Source organism: Rhinoderma darwinii, chromosome 1 (genome assembly GCF_050947455.1).
Source record: "Rhinoderma darwinii isolate aRhiDar2 chromosome 1, aRhiDar2.hap1, whole genome shotgun sequence".
Classification (NCBI taxonomy): domain Eukaryota; kingdom Metazoa; phylum Chordata; class Amphibia; order Anura; family Rhinodermatidae; genus Rhinoderma; species Rhinoderma darwinii.
This window is the reverse complement of record NC_134687.1, coordinates 201222730-201238920: the sequence shown is the minus strand read 5'-3', so window position 1 is coordinate 201238920 and position 16191 is coordinate 201222730. Positions and strand designations below refer to the sequence as shown.

Genomic DNA, 16191 nt, shown 5'->3' with positions numbered 1-16191 from the left:
CAAGTTCCATGCTCTCAAAATTTCTTGGATATCAACTTAAAAAGTTAGCTTTATGTTTTAAGAAAATTAATCTGTATGATCTAACAAATAACTTAACACCTTTAACTTTAGCAGCCTAGATGACTTTGTCCAGAAAATAAGAAATCATAGTTTCCCCTTCTCTAGGTAAAATTTGAAACTATACATAACAGATCTGTAGCTCAAAATATCAATTATAAGGAGAAAATCATCAATTATCCTGCACATTATTTGTTTTATAGGGCCTGGATAGTTTAGTTGATAGAGCATCACACTTTCAATCTGAGGGTACCTGTGCAAGTGTAAGTTTTTGGAAAAACAACCTATCACTTATCCATGACTAAAACTCTCTTTGAAACTAAGAACTAGTCCATTCTTTTAAGATTTCTTGGATGTCAGAACAAAATTGTAACTTTATGCCCTAAAAAAAGAAAACTGTATAATCTAACAATGTCTTGACTGTTTAAACTTTAGCCCCGTAGATGATTTTATCAAGTCAAAATAAGTTTATACTTTTCTTTTTCTAAGTGACCTCTGAAAACACGTAAAAAAGCGTTGTAGTCCAGAATATATTTGAGAAGGAGAGAAACGCCAACTTTCCCGCACATGTCTTCGTTTTGCAGAGCCTGGATAGCTCAGTCGGTAGAGCATCAGACTTTTAATCTGAGGGTCCAGGGTTCAAGTCCCTGTTCAGGCGTGTCTCTTGTAGAAAACCAGACTTTTCACTTATTGGTGATTGCAATATTATATACATTTCACGCTGTCAAAATTTCTTGGATATCAGATTAAAGTTGTAACTTTGTGTCTTAAGGAAAGAATTCTGTATGATCTAATGAGGTCTTGAATCCTCAAACTTTAGCAGCCTAGAGGATTTCATTAAGACAAGATGAAATTATACTTTTCCCTTCTGAAAAGTAGAATTTGAAAGCGTATACAGTATAACAGCGCTATAGCTCAAAATATAAGTGAGGACAATTTCATCGATTTTCTTGCATATTTTTGTGTTTTATAGAGCCTGGATAGTTTAGTTAGTAGAGCATCACACTTTTAATCTGAGGGTGCCTGTCCAGGCATGAGTCTTTTGAAAAAACAATCTATCACTTATCTATGACTGAAACCCTCTTTGAAACTAAAACAAGTTCCATGCTCTCAAAATTTCTTGGATATCAACTTAAAAAGTTAGCTTTATGTTTTAAGAAAATTAATCTGTATGATCTAACAAATAACTTAACACCTTTAACTTTAGCAGCCTAGATGACTTTGTCCAGACAATAAGAAATCATAGTTTCCCCTTCTCTAGGTAAAATTTGAAACTATACATAACAGATCTGTAGCTCAAAATATAAATTATAAGGAGAAAATCATCAATTATCCTGCACATTATTTGTTTTATAGGGCCTGGATAGTTTAGTTGATAGAGCATCACACTTTCAATCTGAGGGTACCTGTGCAAGTGTAAGTTTTTGGAAAAACAACCTATCACTTATCCATGACTAAAACTCTCTTTGAAACTAAGAACTAGTCCATTCTTTTAAGATTTCTTGGATGTCAGAACAAAATTGTAACTTTATGCCCTAAAAAAAGAAAACTGTATAATCTAACAATGTCTTGACTGTTTAAACTTTAGCCCCGTAGATGATTTTATCAAGTCAAAATAAGTTTATACTTTTCTTTTTCTAAGTGACCTCTGAAAACACGTAAAAAAGCGTTGTAGTCCAGAATATATTTGAGAAGGAGAGAAACGCCAACTTTCCCGCACATGTCTTAGTTTTGCAGAGCCTGGATAGCTCAGTCGGTAGAGCATCAGACTTTTAATCTGAGGGTCCAGGGTTCAAGTCCCTGTTCAGGCGTGTCTCTTGTAGAAAACCAGACTTTTCACTTATTGGTGATTGCAATATTATATACATTTCACGCTGTCAAAATTTCTTGGATATCAGATTAAAGTTGTAACTTTGTGTCTTAAGGAAAGAATTCTGTATGATCTAATGAGGTCTTGAATCCTCAAACTTTAGCAGCCTAGAGGATTTCATTAAGACAAGATGAAATTATACTTTTCCCTTCTGAAAAGTAGAATTTGAAAGCGTATACAGTATAACAGCGCTATAGCTCAAAATATAAGTGAGGACAATTTCATCGATTTTCTTGCATATTTTTGTGTTTTATAGAGCCTGGATAGTTTAGTTAGTAGAGCATCACACTTTTAATCTGAGGGTGCCTGTCCAGGCATGAGTCTTTTGAAAAAACAATCTATCACTTATCTATGACTGAAACCCTCTTTGAAACTAAGACAAGTTCCATGCTCTCAAAATTTCTTGGATATCAACTTAAAAAGTTAGCTTTATGTTTTAAGAAAATTAATCTGTATGATCTAACAAATAACTTAACACCTTTAACTTTAGCAGCCTAGATGACTTTGTCCAGACAATAAGAAATCATAGTTTCCCCTTCTCTAGGTAAAATTTGAAACTATACATAACAGATCTGTAGCTCAAAATATAAATTATAAGGAGAAAATCATCAATTATCCTGCACATTATTTGTTTTATAGGGCCTGGATAGTTTAGTTGATAGAGCATCACACTTTCAATCTGAGGGTACCTGTGCAAGTGTAAGTTTTTGGAAAAACAACCTATCACTTATCCATGACTAAAACTCTCTTTGAAACTAAGAACTAGTCCATTCTTTTAAGATTTCTTGGATGTCAGAACAAAATTGTAACTTTATGCCCTAAAAAAAGAAAACTGTATAATCTAACAATGTCTTGACTGTTTAAACTTTAGCCCCGTAGATGATTTTATCAAGTCAAAATAAGTTTATACTTTTCTTTTTCTAAGTGACCTCTGAAAACACGTAAAAAAGCGTTGTAGTCCAGAATATATTTGAGAAGGAGAGAAACGCCAACTTTCCCGCACATGTCTTTGTTTTGCAGAGCCTGGATAGCTCAGTCGGTAGATCATCAGACTTTTAATCTGAGGGTCCAGGGTTCAAGTCCCTGTTCAGGCGTGTCTCTTGTAGAAAACCAGACTTTTCACTTATTGGTGATTGCAATATTATATACATTTCATGCTCTCAAAATTTCTTGGATATCAGATTAAAGTTGTAACTTTGTGTCTTAAGGAAAGAATTCTGTATGATCTAATGAGGTCTTGAATCCTCAAACTTTAGCAGCCTAGAGGATTTCATTAAGACAAGATGAAATTATACTTTTCCCTTCTGAAAAGTAGAATTTGAAAGCGTATACAGTATAACAGCGCTATAGCTCAAAATATAAGTGAGGACAATTTCATCGATTTTCTTACATATTTTTGTGTTTTATAGAGCCTGGATAGTTTAGTTAGTAGAGCATCACACTTTTAATCTGAGGGTGCCTGTCCAGGCATGAGTCTTTTGAAAAAACAATCTATCACTTATCTATGACTGAAACCCTCTTTGAAACTAAAACAAGTTCCATGCTCTCAAAATTTCTTGGATATCAACTTAAAAAGTTAGCTTTATGTTTTAAGAAAATTAATCTGTATGATCTAACAAATAACTTAACACCTTTAACTTTAGCAGCCTAGATGACTTTGTCCAGACAATAAGAAATCATAGTTTCCCCTTCTCTAGGTAAAATTTGAAACTATACATAACAGATCTGTAGCTCAAAATATAAATTATAAGGAGAAAATCATCAATTATCCTGCACATTATTTGTTTTATAGGGCCTGGATAGTTTAGTTGATAGAGCATCACACTTTCAATCTGAGGGTACCTGTGCAAGTGTAAGTTTTTTGAAAAACAACCTATCACTTATCCATGACTAAAACTCTCTTTGAAACTAAGAACTAGTCCATTCTTTTAAGATTTCTTGGATGTTAGAACAAAATTGTAACTTTATGCCCTAAAAAAAGAAAACTGTATAATCTAACAATGTCTTGACTGTTTAAACTTTAGCCCCGTAGATGATTTTATCAAGTCAAAATAAGTTTATACTTTTCTTTTTCTAAGTGACCTCTGAAAACACGTAAAAAAGCGTTGTAGTCCAGAATATATTTGAGAAGGAGAGAAACGCCAACTTTCCCGCACATGTCTTTGTTTTGCAGAGCCTGGATAGCTCAGTCGGTAGAGCATCAGACTTTTAATCTGAGGGTCCAGGGTTCAAGTCCCTGTTCAGGTGTGTCTCTTGTAGAAAACCAGACTTTTCACTTATTGGTGATTGCAATATTATATACATTTCATGCTCTCAAAATTTCTTGGATATCAGATTAAAGTTGTAACTTTGTGTCTTAAGGAAAGAATTCTGTATGATCTAATGAGGTCTTGAATCCTCAAACTTTAGCAGCCTAGAGGATTTCATTAAGACAAGATGAAATTATACTTTTCCCTTCTGAAAAGTAGAATTTGAAAGCGTATACAGTATAACAGCGCTATAGCTCAAAATATAAGTGAGGACAATTTCATCGATTTTCTTGCATATTTTTGTGTTTTATAGAGCCTGGATAGTTTAGTTAGTAGAGCATCACACTTTTAATCTGAGGGTGCCTGTCCAGGCATGAGTCTTTTGAAAAAACAATCTATCACTTATCTATGACTGAAACCCTCTTTGAAACTAAGACAAGTTCCATGCTCTCAAAATTTCTTGGATATCAACTTAAAAAGTTAGCTTTATGTTTTAAGAAAATTAATCTGTATGATCTAACAAATAACTTAACACCTTTAACTTTAGCAGCCTAGATGACTTTGTCCAGACAATAAGAAATCATAGTTTCCCCTTCTCTAGGTAAAATTTGAAACTATACATAACAGATCTGTAGCTCAAAATATCAATTATAAGGAGAAAATCATCAATTATCCTGCACATTATTTGTTTTATAGGGCCTGGATAGTTTAGTTGATAGAGCATCACACTTTCAATCTGAGGGTACCTGTGCAAGTGTAAGTTTTTGGAAAAACAACCTATCACTTATCCATGACTAAAACTCTCTTTGAAACTAAGAACTAGTCCATTCTTTTAAGATTTCTTGGATGTTAGAACAAAATTGTAACTTTATGCCCTAAAAAAAGAAAACTGTATAATCTAACAATGTCTTGACTGTTTAAACTTTAGCCCCGTAGATGATTTTATCAAGTCAAAATAAGTTTATACTTTTCTTTTTCTAAGTGACCTCTGAAAACACGTAAAAAAGCGTTGTAGTCCAGAATATATTTGAGAAGGAGAGAAACGCCAACTTTCCCGCACATGTCTTTGTTTTGCAGAGCCTGGATAGCTCAGTCGGTAGAGCATCAGACTTTTAATCTGAGGGTCCAGGGTTCAAGTCCCTGTTCAGGTGTGTCTCTTGTAGAAAACCAGACTTTTCACTTATTGGTGATTGCAATATTATATACATTTCATGCTCTCAAAATTTCTTGGATATCAGATTAAAGTTGTAACTTTGTGTCTTAAGGAAAGAATTCTGTATGATCTAATGAGGTCTTGAATCCTCAAACTTTAGCAGCCTAGAGGATTTCATTAAGACAAGATGAAATTATACTTTTCCCTTCTGAAAAGTAGAATTTGAAAGCGTATACAGTATAACAGCGCTATAGCTCAAAATATAAGTGAGGACAATTTCATCGATTTTCTTGCATATTTTTGTGTTTTATAGAGCCTGGATAGTTTAGTTAGTAGAGCATCACACTTTTAATCAGAGGGTGCCTGTCCAGGCATGAGTCTTTTGAAAAAACAATCTATCACTTATCTATGACTGAAACCCTCTTTGAAACTAAAACAAGTTCCATGCTCTCAAAATTTCTTGGATATCAACTTAAAAAGTTAGCTTTATGTTTTAAGAAAATTAATCTGTATGATCTAACAAATAACTTAACACCTTTAACTTTAGCAGCCTAGATGACTTTGTCCAGACAATAAGAAATCATAGTTTCCCCTTCTCTAGGTAAAATTTGAAACTATACATAACAGATCTGTAGCTCAAAATATAAATTATAAGGAGAAAATCATCAATTATCCTGCACATTATTTGTTTTATAGGGCCTGGATAGTTTAGTTGATAGAGCATCACACTTTCAATCTGAGGGTACCTGTGCAAGTGTAAGTTTTTTGAAAAACAACCTATCACTTATCCATGACTAAAACTCTCTTTGAAACTAAGAACTAGTCCATTCTTTTAAGATTTCTTGGATGTCAGAACAAAATTGTAACTTTATGCCCTAAAAAAAGAAAACTGTATAATCTAACAATGTCTTGACTGTTTAAACTTTAGCCCCGTAGATGATTTTATCAAGTCAAAATAAGTTTATACTTTTCTTTTTCTAAGTGACCTCTGAAAACACGTAAAAAAGCGTTGTAGTCCAGAATATATTTGAGAAGGAGAGAAACGCCAACTTTCCCGCACATGTCTTAGTTTTGCAGAGCCTGGATAGCTCAGTCGGTAGAGCATCAGACTTTTAATCTGAGGGTCCAGTGTTCAAGTCCCTGTTCAGGCGTGTCTCTTGTAGAAAACCAGACTTTTCACTTATTGGTGATTGCAATATTATATACATTTCACGCTGTCAAAATTTCTTGGATATCAGATTAAAGTTGTAACTTTGTGTCTTAAGGAAAGAATTCTGTATGATCTAATGAGGTCTTGAATCCTCAAACTTTAGCAGCCTAGAGGATTTCATTAAGACAAGATGAAATTATACTTTTCCCTTCTGAAAAGTAGAATTTGAAAGCGTATACAGTATAACAGCGCTATAGCTCAAAATATAAGTGAGGACAATTTCATCGATTTTCTTGCATATTTTTGTGTTTTATAGAGCCTGGATAGTTTAGTTAGTAGAGCATCACACTTTTAATCTGAGGGTGCCTGTCCAGGCATGAGTCTTTTGAAAAAACAATCTATCACTTATCTATGACTGAAACCCTCTTTGAAACTAAAACAAGTTCCATGCTCTCAAAATTTCTTGGATATCAACTTAAAAAGTTAGCTTTATGTTTTAAGAAAATTAATCTGTATGATCTAACAAATAACTTAACACCTTTAACTTTAGCAGCCTAGATGACTTTGTCCAGACAATAAGAAATCATAGTTTCCCCTTCTCTAGGTAAAATTTGAAACTATACATAACAGATCTGTAGCTCAAAATATAAATTATAAGGAGAAAATCATCAATTATCCTGCACATTATTTGTTTTATAGGGCCTGGATAGTTTAGTTGATAGAGCATCACACTTTCAATCTGAGGGTACCTGTGCAAGTGTAAGTTTTTTGAAAAACAACCTATCACTTATCCATGACTAAAACTCTCTTTGAAACTAAGAACTAGTCCATTCTTTTAAGATTTCTTGGATGTCAGAACAAAATTGTAACTTTATGCCCTAAAAAAAGAAAACTGTATAATCTAACAATGTCTTGACTGTTTAAACTTTAGCCCCGTAGATGATTTTATCAAGTCAAAATAAGTTTATACTTTTCTTTTTCTAAGTGACCTCTGAAAACACGTAAAAAAGCGTTGTAGTCCAGAATATATTTGAGAAGGAGAGAAACACCAACTTTCCCGCACATGTCTTTGTTTTGCGGAGCCTGGATAGCTCAGTCGGTAGAGCATCAGACTTTTAATCTGAGGGTCCAGGGTTCAAGTCCCTGTTCAGGCGTGTCTCTTGTAGAAAACCAGACTTTTCACTTATTGGTGATTGCAATATTATATACATTTCACGCTGTCAAAATTTCTTGGATATCAGATTAAAGTTGTAACTTTGTGTCTTAAGGAAAGAATTCTGTATGATCTAATGAGGTCTTGAATCCTCAAACTTTAGCAGCCTAGAGGATTTCATTAAGACAAGATGAAATTATACGTTTCCCTTCTGAAAAGTAGAATTTGAAAGCGTATACAGTATAACAGCGCTATAGCTCAAAATATAAGTGAGGACAATTTCATCGATTTTCTTGCATATTTTTGTGTTTTATAGAGCCTGGATAGTTTAGTTGGTAGAGCATCACACTTTTAATCTGAGGGTGCCTGTCCAGGCATGAGTCTTTTGAAAAAACAATCTATCACTTATCTATGACTGAAACCCTCTTTGAAACTAAAACAAGTTCCATGCTCTCAAAATTTCTTGGATATCAACTTAAAAAGTTAGCTTTATGTTTTAAGAAAATTAATCTGTATGATCTAACAAATAACTTAACACCTTTAACTTTAGCAGCCTAGATGACTTTGTCCAGACAATAAGAAATCATAGTTTCCCTCTCTCTAGGTAAAATTTGAAACTATACATAACAGATCTGTAGCTCAAAATATAAATTATAAGGAGAAAATCATCAATTATCCTGCACATTATTTGTTTTATAGGGCCTGGATAGTTTAGTTGATAGAGCATCACACTTTCAATCTGAGGGTACCTGTGCAAGTGTAAGTTTTTTGAAAAACAACCTATCACTTATCCATGACTAAAACTCTCTTTGAAACTAAGAACTAGTCCATTCTTTTAAGATTTCTTGGATGTCAGAACAAAATTGTAACTTTATGCCCTAAAAAAAGAAAACTGTATAATCTAAAAATGTCTTGACTGTTTAAACTTTAGCCCCGTAGATGATTTTATCAAGTCAAAATAAGTTTATACTTTTCTTTTTCTAAGTGACCTCTGAAAACACGTAAAAAAGCGTTGTAGTCCAGAATATATTTGAGAAGGAGAGAAACGCCAACTTTCCCGCACATGTCTTAGTTTTGCAGAGCCTGGAGAGCTCAGTCGGTAGAGCATCAGACTTTTAATCTGAGGGTCCAGGGTTCAAGTCCCTGTTCAGGCGTGTCTCTTGTAGAAAACCAGACTTTTCACTTATTGGTGATTGCAATATTATATACATTTCACGCTGTCAAAATTTCTTGGATATCAGATTAAAGTTGTAACTTTGTGTCTTAAGGATAGAATTCTGTATGATCTAATGATGTCTTGAATCCTCAAACTTTAGCAGCCTAGAGGATTTCATTAAGACAAGATGAAATTATACTTTTCCCATCTAAAAAGTAGAATTTGAAAGCGTATACAGTATAATAGCGCTATAGCTCAAAATATAAGTGAGGACAATTTCATCGATTTTCTTGCATATTTTTGTGTTTTATAGAGCCTGGATAGTTTAGTTGGTAGAGCATCACACTTTTAATCTGAGGGTGCCTGTCCAGGCATGAGTCTTTTGAAAAAACAATCTATCACTTATCTATGACTGAAACCCTCTTTGAAACTAAGACAGGTTCCATGCTCTCAAAATTTCTTGGATATCAACTTAAAAAGTTAGCTTTATGTTTTAAGAAAATTAATCTGTATGATCTAACAAATAACTTAAAACCTTTAACTTTAGCAGCCTAGATGACTTTGTCCAGACAATAAGAAATCATAGTTTTTATCAAGTCAAAATAAGTTTATACTTTTCTTTTTCTAAGTGAGCGCTGAAAACACGTAAAAAAGCGTTGTAGTCCAGAATATATTTGAGAAGGAGAGAAACGCCAACTTTCCTGCTCCTGCTTGTACTCTCAGTCGGCCACTGGGGGCGCATGGCAAGGTGAGCTCATTCCATCTGTTCACATGTTGTGGTGCTGTGTGGTGGTGTCTGTTGCTGTAGTGCTGCACTTGTGGGGGGACGTGGCCCAGAGCCAAGGAGGCTTGGCATGGTCTGAAGGCATGGGTGCTTTTGGGCCCCTGGGTTGCTCCCTCTGCAGGAGCGGCGCTGCGGTGGCGGTAGCCGCCATGCGGTGCTGCAACCGTTAGAGTAGGGACCCACTTTCAGAGGTCGCCGTGAAGTGACAAGTGGGCTTGCATACAATTTGATCAAAATGTTACAAAGAACCTCTCGTTCATATTTATATATTTTGCCTAGCCGCAATTGATCATTGTATACAGTGGATGTGCGGTCCATGTCTTTTCTCTCCCCTTGATATTATACAGAGTCTATCCCCTCTGTTGTTTTGTTTTACTTGGTACCAGCACTCCACACTTTTGGCCCAGCTGATTTTAATTTAGGAATGACCTCATAAGTGTTCCTGCTCCTGCTTGTACTCTCAGTCGGCCACTGGGGGCGCATGGCAAGGTGAGCTCATTCCATCTGTTCACATGTTGTGGTGCTGTGTGGTGGTGTCTGTTGCTGTAGTGCTGCACTTGTGGGGGGACGTGGCCCAGAGCCAAGGAGGCTTGGCATGGTCTGAAGGCATGGGTGCTTTTGGGCCCCTGGGTTGCTCCCTCTGCAGGAGCGGCGCTGCGGTGGCGGTAGCCGCCATGCGGTGCTGCAACCGTTAGAGTAGGGACCCACTTTCATAGGTCGCCGTGAAGTGGCAAGTGGGCTTGCATACAATTTGATCAAAATGTTACAAAGAACCTCTCGTTCATATTTATATATTTTGCCTAGCCGCAATTGATCATTGTATACAGTGGATGTGCGGTCCATGTCTTTTCTCTCCCCTTGATATGAGAAACGCCAACTTTCCCGCACATGTCTTAGTTTTGCAGAGCCTGGATAGCTCAGTCGGTAGAGCATCAGACCTTTAATCTGAGGGTCCAGGGTTCAAGACTCTGTTCAGGTGTGTGTCTTGTAGAAAACCAGACCTGTCACTTATTGGTGATTGCAATATTATATACATTTCATGCTCTCAAAATTTCTTGGATATCAGATTAAAGTTATAACTTTGTGTCTTAAGGATAGAATTCTGTATGATCTAATGAGGTCTTGAATCCTCAAACTTCAGCAGCCTAGAGGATTTCATTAAGACAAGATGAAATTATACTTTTCCCTTCTGAAAAGTAGAATTTGAAAGCGTATACAGTTTAACAGCGCTATAGCTCAAAATATAAGTGAGGACAATTTCATCGATTTTCTTGCATATTTTTGTGTTTTATAGAGCCTGGATAGTTTAGTTGGTAGAGCATCACACTTTTAATCTGAGGGTGCCTGTCCAGGCATGAGTCTTTTGAAAAAACAATCTATCACTTATCTATGACTGAAACCCTCTTTGAAACTAAGACAAGTTCCATGCTCTCAAAATTTCTTGGATATCAACTTAAAAAGTTAGCTTTATGTTTTAAGAAAATTAATCTGTATGATCTAACAAATAACTTAACACCTTTAACTTTAGCAGCCTACATTGACTTTGTCCAGACAATAAGAAATCATAGTTTCCCTTTCTCTAGGTAAAATTTGAAACTATACATAACAGATCTGTAGCTCAAAATATAAATTATAAGGAGAAAATCATCAATTATCCTGCACATTATTTGTTTTATAGGGCCTGGATAGTTTAGTTGATAGAGCATCACACTTTCAATCTGAGGGTACCTGTGTAAGTATTTTTAAAAACAACCTATCACTTATCCATGACTAAAACTCTCTTTGAAACTAAGAACTAGTCCATTCTTGTAAGATTTCTTGGATGTCAGAACAAAATTGTAACTTTATGCCCTAAAAAAAGAAAACTGTATAATCTAACAATGTCTTGACTGTTTAACCCCTCAGTGACCACCAATACGCCTTTTTACGTCGGTCACTAATGGGCTTTAGGCTAGGCTGACGCCTTTTCACGTCAGCCTAGTCTAAGTCCTGCACGGGTCTCCCGTGCAGGCAGGAGCTGGGGCTCTGCTGTCTGATGACAGCTGAGCTACTGCTCCAACGCCCGCGATCGAAGTTTACTTCGATCGCGGCCGTTTAACCCGTTAAATGCCGCCGTCAATAGCGTCCGCGGCATTTAACTTTGTTTACAGAGGGAGTGCGCTCCCTCTGTCACCTATCGGCGGCCCGCGAATGCAATTGCGGGTCTCCGATGGGGTGTCATAGAAGCCGGGGGCCTGATAAAAGCACCCAGGTCTGCCCTGGACATATGCCTGTTAGGACGCGCCAGAGGCACGTCCTAACAGATTGCCTGTCAGATTTACACTGACAGGCAATAATGCTCTGGTATACGAAGTATACCAGAGCATTATAGCAGCGATCGGAAGATCGCACAATAAAGTCCCCTAGTGGGACTAATAAAATAAGTCATCAAAAAGAAATAAAGATTATTAATAAAAATTACAGTAAAAAAATAAATCCATTTTTTTCCATAAAAAGTGGTTTTATTTAGTAAAAGTGTAAAAAAAAAAAAAAAAGTACACATATGTGGTATCGCCGTGACCGTAATGACTCCATTAATAAAGTTAATATGTAATTTAAACCGCAAAGTGAACACCGTAAAAAAAACGCAAAAAACCATGGCGAAATTGCAATTTTTTTCCATTGCCCCCTGAAAAAGTCATAATAAAAATGAATCAATAAGTCCCATGCACCCCAAAACAGTACCATTCAAAACTATGTCTTGTCCTGCAGAAAACAAGCCCAAAAAATCACTAGATTGAAGGAAAAATAAAAAAATTACAGCTCTTGGAAAGCGACGATGCAAAAACAAATAATTTTAGTTCAAAAGTGTTTTTATTGTGCAAAAGTCGTAAAACATAAAAAAACCTCTACATATGTGGTATCGCCGTAATCGTACCGACCCATAGAATAAAGGTAACATGTTATTTACGTCGCATAGTGAACGGCGTCAATTTAAAAACGCATAGAACAATGGCGGAATTTCAGTTTTTTTTATAATCCCCCCTCAAAAAGGTTAATAAAAGTTAATATAAAAATTCTATGTACCCAAAAATGGTGCTATTAAAAAGTAAAACTAATCCCGCAAAAAACAAGTCCTCATACAGCTATGTAGACGAAAAAATAAAAAAGTTATAGCTCTTTGAATGCGACTATAGAAAAACGAATAAAATAGCTTGGTCATTAGGGCCTAAAATGGGCTGGTCACTAAGGGGTTAAACTTTAGCCCTGTAGATGATTTTATCAAGTCAAAATAAGTTTATAATTTTCTTTTTCTAAGTAACCTCTGAAAACACGTAAAAAAGAGTTCTAGTCCAGAATATATATATGAGAAGGAGAGAAACGCCGACTTTCCCGCACATGTCTTAGTTTCGTAGAGCATTATAGCTCACTCTGCACCATCCGCTGCGCATTAAACCCTTCGCGCACTACGACTTAATAGCATGTCGTGGTGTGGGGGGTGATGTATGGAGCATCTCATTCACTGAGCCCGCGCCATACGCTGCGGGTGTCAGCTGTGTATTACAGCTGATACCCGGGACTAACAGACATAAACAGCTAACATGCTGTTACAGGTGCCTGTAAAAATGACAATATACTGCAATACATTAGTATTGCAATGTATTCTACCAGTGATCTAACGATTGCTGGTTCAAGTCTCCTAGGGGGACTAATAAAATGTGTAAAAACAAAAGTAAATAGTTATTATTAGTGGAAAAAATAAATATTTAAAATCCAAAAAGAAACCCTTTTCACATTTTTTCTCTAAAGTAATGTCAAAATATACACAAAATTGGTATCGCTGCGTCCGTAAAAGTCCAAGCTATTACAATATACCATTATTGAACTCGCACGGTGAACGCCGTGAAAAAGAAAGAATTTTAAACGGCAAAATCAGGTTTTTTTGGTCACCTTCGCTCTACCAAAATTTTTTATAAAAAGTGCTCAAAAAGTCTTATGTACCAAAAAATGGTACCAATAAAAACTACAGCTCGTCCCGCAAAAAATAAGTCCTCACACCACTCTATTGACGGAAAAATAAAAAGTTGTGGCTCTCGGAAAACGGGGAGGAAAAACAAAAAAGAAAAAGCAAAACATTGTTCAGTTCGGAAAGGGTTAATTACTTTCTAATGAAAAAAACATGTATGACCACATGTGGGGTATTGCCGTACTCGGGAGAAATTGCTTTACAAATGTTGGGGTGCATTTTCTCCTTTATCCTTTGTGAAATTGAAAAAATTCAACATTTTAGTGGAAATAATGTTGATATTAAATTTTCACGGCCTAATTCTAATAAATTCTGCAAAAGACGTGTGGGGCCTAAATGCTCACTATACCCCTAGATAGATTCCTTAAGTCGTGTAGTTTCTCAAATGGGGTTACTTTTGGGGGGCTTCCACTGTTTCGGTCTCTCAGTGGCTTTGCAAATGACACCCAAAAACTATTCCAGCTAAATTTGAGCTCCAAAAGCCAAATAGCGCTCCTTCCCTTCTAAGCCCCGGTGTGGGTCCAAACAGCAGTTTATTACCACATATGGGGTATTTACGTAATCAGGAGAAATTGCTTTACAAATGCTAGGGTGTTTTTTCTCCTTTTATTCCTTGTAAAAATTAAAAATGTCTAAGTTCTTACAGAAAAAAAAGTAGATTTTTACCTTTACAGACTAATTCCAATGAATTTAGCAAAACCTTGAGGGGTGTAGTTTCCAAAATGGGGTCACTATTGGGGGGTTTCCAAGGTTTTCATGCCTCCAGTGCATTGCAAACGCGACACGACACTGAAAACTATTCCAGCAAAATGAGAAATCCAAAATCCAAATGGTGCTCCTTCTTTTCTGAGGCCTGCTGTGGGTCCAAACAGCAGTTTATTACCACATATGGGGTATTGCTATAATCGGAAGAAATTGCTTTACATATGTTGGGGTGTTTTTTCTAGTTTATTCCTTGCAAAATTAAAAATGTCTACGTTTTTTCACAAAAAAAGCAGATTTTCATCTTCCCATACTAATTCAAATAAATTTAGCAAAATAACTGTGGGTTCAAAATCCTAACTATACCCATAGATAAATTCCTTGAGGGGTATAGTTTCCAAAATGGGGTCACTTTTGGGGGGTTTCCACTGTTTTGGCACCACAAGACCTCTTCAAACCTGACATGGTGCCTAAAAGATATTCTAAAAAAAGGAGGCCCCAAAATCCACTAGGTGCTCCTTTGCTTCTGAGGCCTGTATTTCAGTCCATTACCGCACTAGTGCCACATGTGGGATATTTCTAAAAACTGCAGAATCTGCGCAATAAATATTGAGTTGCATTTCTTGGGTAAAATCTTCTGTGGTACAGAAAAAATTTATTACAAATGAATTTTCGAAAAAAAAAAATGAAATGTTAAATACTTTTGTGTCAAAAAAGACAAAAGTATATTAGGTATGATACCTTTATTGGCTAACCATAAAAGTTCTATATGCAAGCTTTCAGAGCACAGAGGCTCCTTCTTCAGGCAGTTTACAAATGAATGACTTAGAAAAAAGCACAACATTTAGATGTTACACAAAGACAATTAGTACATGAAGTGATATATCATTAAGATAAGCCGGGGCAATAAAACGGAGGTTATAGGGGTGATGACTTAGGAGTTAAGGCATCTGGAGTCAGTCTGATGGGGGACGTGACGTGTGTCCATGTAGTGGCTCATAAATCCAGGCGTTAGATTGAGGCCTTGTGTCAATGACTGGAATTTTATCATCATCTTGAATTCCCAAATTTTTCTTTCTTTTTTTCTTTCTTTTCTTTCTTTGACACAAGGCCTCAATCTAACGCCTGGATTTATGAGCCACTACATGGACACACGTCACGTCCCCCATCAGACTGACTCCAGATGCCTTAAAGGGAACCTGTCACCAGCATTTCTCCTATTAAACCGACTATACCTGGTGGTAGTGGGTGAAAAATCATTTCTATATAACCTATAATTATCTTCTTAGTCGGCTCTGTAGCTTTAGTATTTAGCTTTTTAGTGTTCCCACACTGTATGCTAATGAGAAGAAAAGAGTCAAATCTTCGTTTGGAAAGAGTCATATCTTCATTCCTCAAGTCTTTCCAAGTTTACTCCGCCTCCTTACTTTTGATTGACAGCTCCTCGCCTTCCCCCAGCACACAAAATCCAGCGCTTGTGCATTGATGTCCTCTTTTGGTGTGTGCGCACAAAGGGACACCGCATAATTACGATAAAAAGCGCAAAACGTTTGCAGACCGATATTTACAGTCGGAAGAGGAGTTTAGGAGCGGGGATAACGGCAATGAACTTTTTATAGCAGCGACCAGTGAGGGAGAAGTAAAGTTCAATAGGTGAAATGCTGGTGACAGGTTCCCTTTAACTCCTAAGTCATCCCCCCCTATAACCTCCGTTTTATTCCCCCGGCTTATCTTAATGATATATCACTTCATGTACTAATTGTCTTTGTGTAACATCTAAATGTTGTGCTTTTTTTAAGTCATTAATTTGTAAACTGCCTGAAGAAGGAGCCTCTGTGCTCTGAAAGTTTGCATATAGAACTTTTATGGTTAGCCAATAAAGGTATCATACCTATTATACTTTTGTCTTTT

General features: G+C 36.2%; 7 non-coding genes across 7 annotated transcripts; all 7 read left to right on the top strand.

Annotated features, from left to right (window-relative positions):
• The first annotated feature begins 642 nt into the window (after nucleotides 1-642).
• On the top strand, nucleotides 643-715 carry TRNAK-UUU (transfer RNA lysine (anticodon UUU)). Its single transcript has one exon. It is a non-coding gene; the product is annotated as a tRNA-Lys (tRNA).
• A 1080-nt stretch (nucleotides 716-1795) lies between these two features.
• Nucleotides 1796-1868, top strand: TRNAK-UUU (transfer RNA lysine (anticodon UUU)). The gene has a single exon. It is a non-coding gene; the product is annotated as a tRNA-Lys (tRNA).
• A 1080-nt stretch (nucleotides 1869-2948) lies between these two features.
• Nucleotides 2949-3021, top strand: TRNAK-UUU (transfer RNA lysine (anticodon UUU)). Its single transcript has one exon. It is a non-coding gene; the product is annotated as a tRNA-Lys (tRNA).
• Nucleotides 3022-4101: 1080 nt separating this feature from the next.
• On the top strand, nucleotides 4102-4174 carry TRNAK-UUU (transfer RNA lysine (anticodon UUU)). Its single transcript has one exon. It is a non-coding gene; the product is annotated as a tRNA-Lys (tRNA).
• A 1080-nt stretch (nucleotides 4175-5254) lies between these two features.
• On the top strand, nucleotides 5255-5327 carry TRNAK-UUU (transfer RNA lysine (anticodon UUU)). Its single transcript has one exon. It is a non-coding gene; the product is annotated as a tRNA-Lys (tRNA).
• Nucleotides 5328-7560: 2233 nt separating this feature from the next.
• On the top strand, nucleotides 7561-7633 carry TRNAK-UUU (transfer RNA lysine (anticodon UUU)). The gene has a single exon. It is a non-coding gene; the product is annotated as a tRNA-Lys (tRNA).
• A 1080-nt stretch (nucleotides 7634-8713) lies between these two features.
• TRNAK-UUU (transfer RNA lysine (anticodon UUU)) lies at nucleotides 8714-8786 on the top strand. The gene has a single exon. It is a non-coding gene; the product is annotated as a tRNA-Lys (tRNA).
• The last annotated feature ends 7405 nt before the right edge of the window (nucleotides 8787-16191 follow it).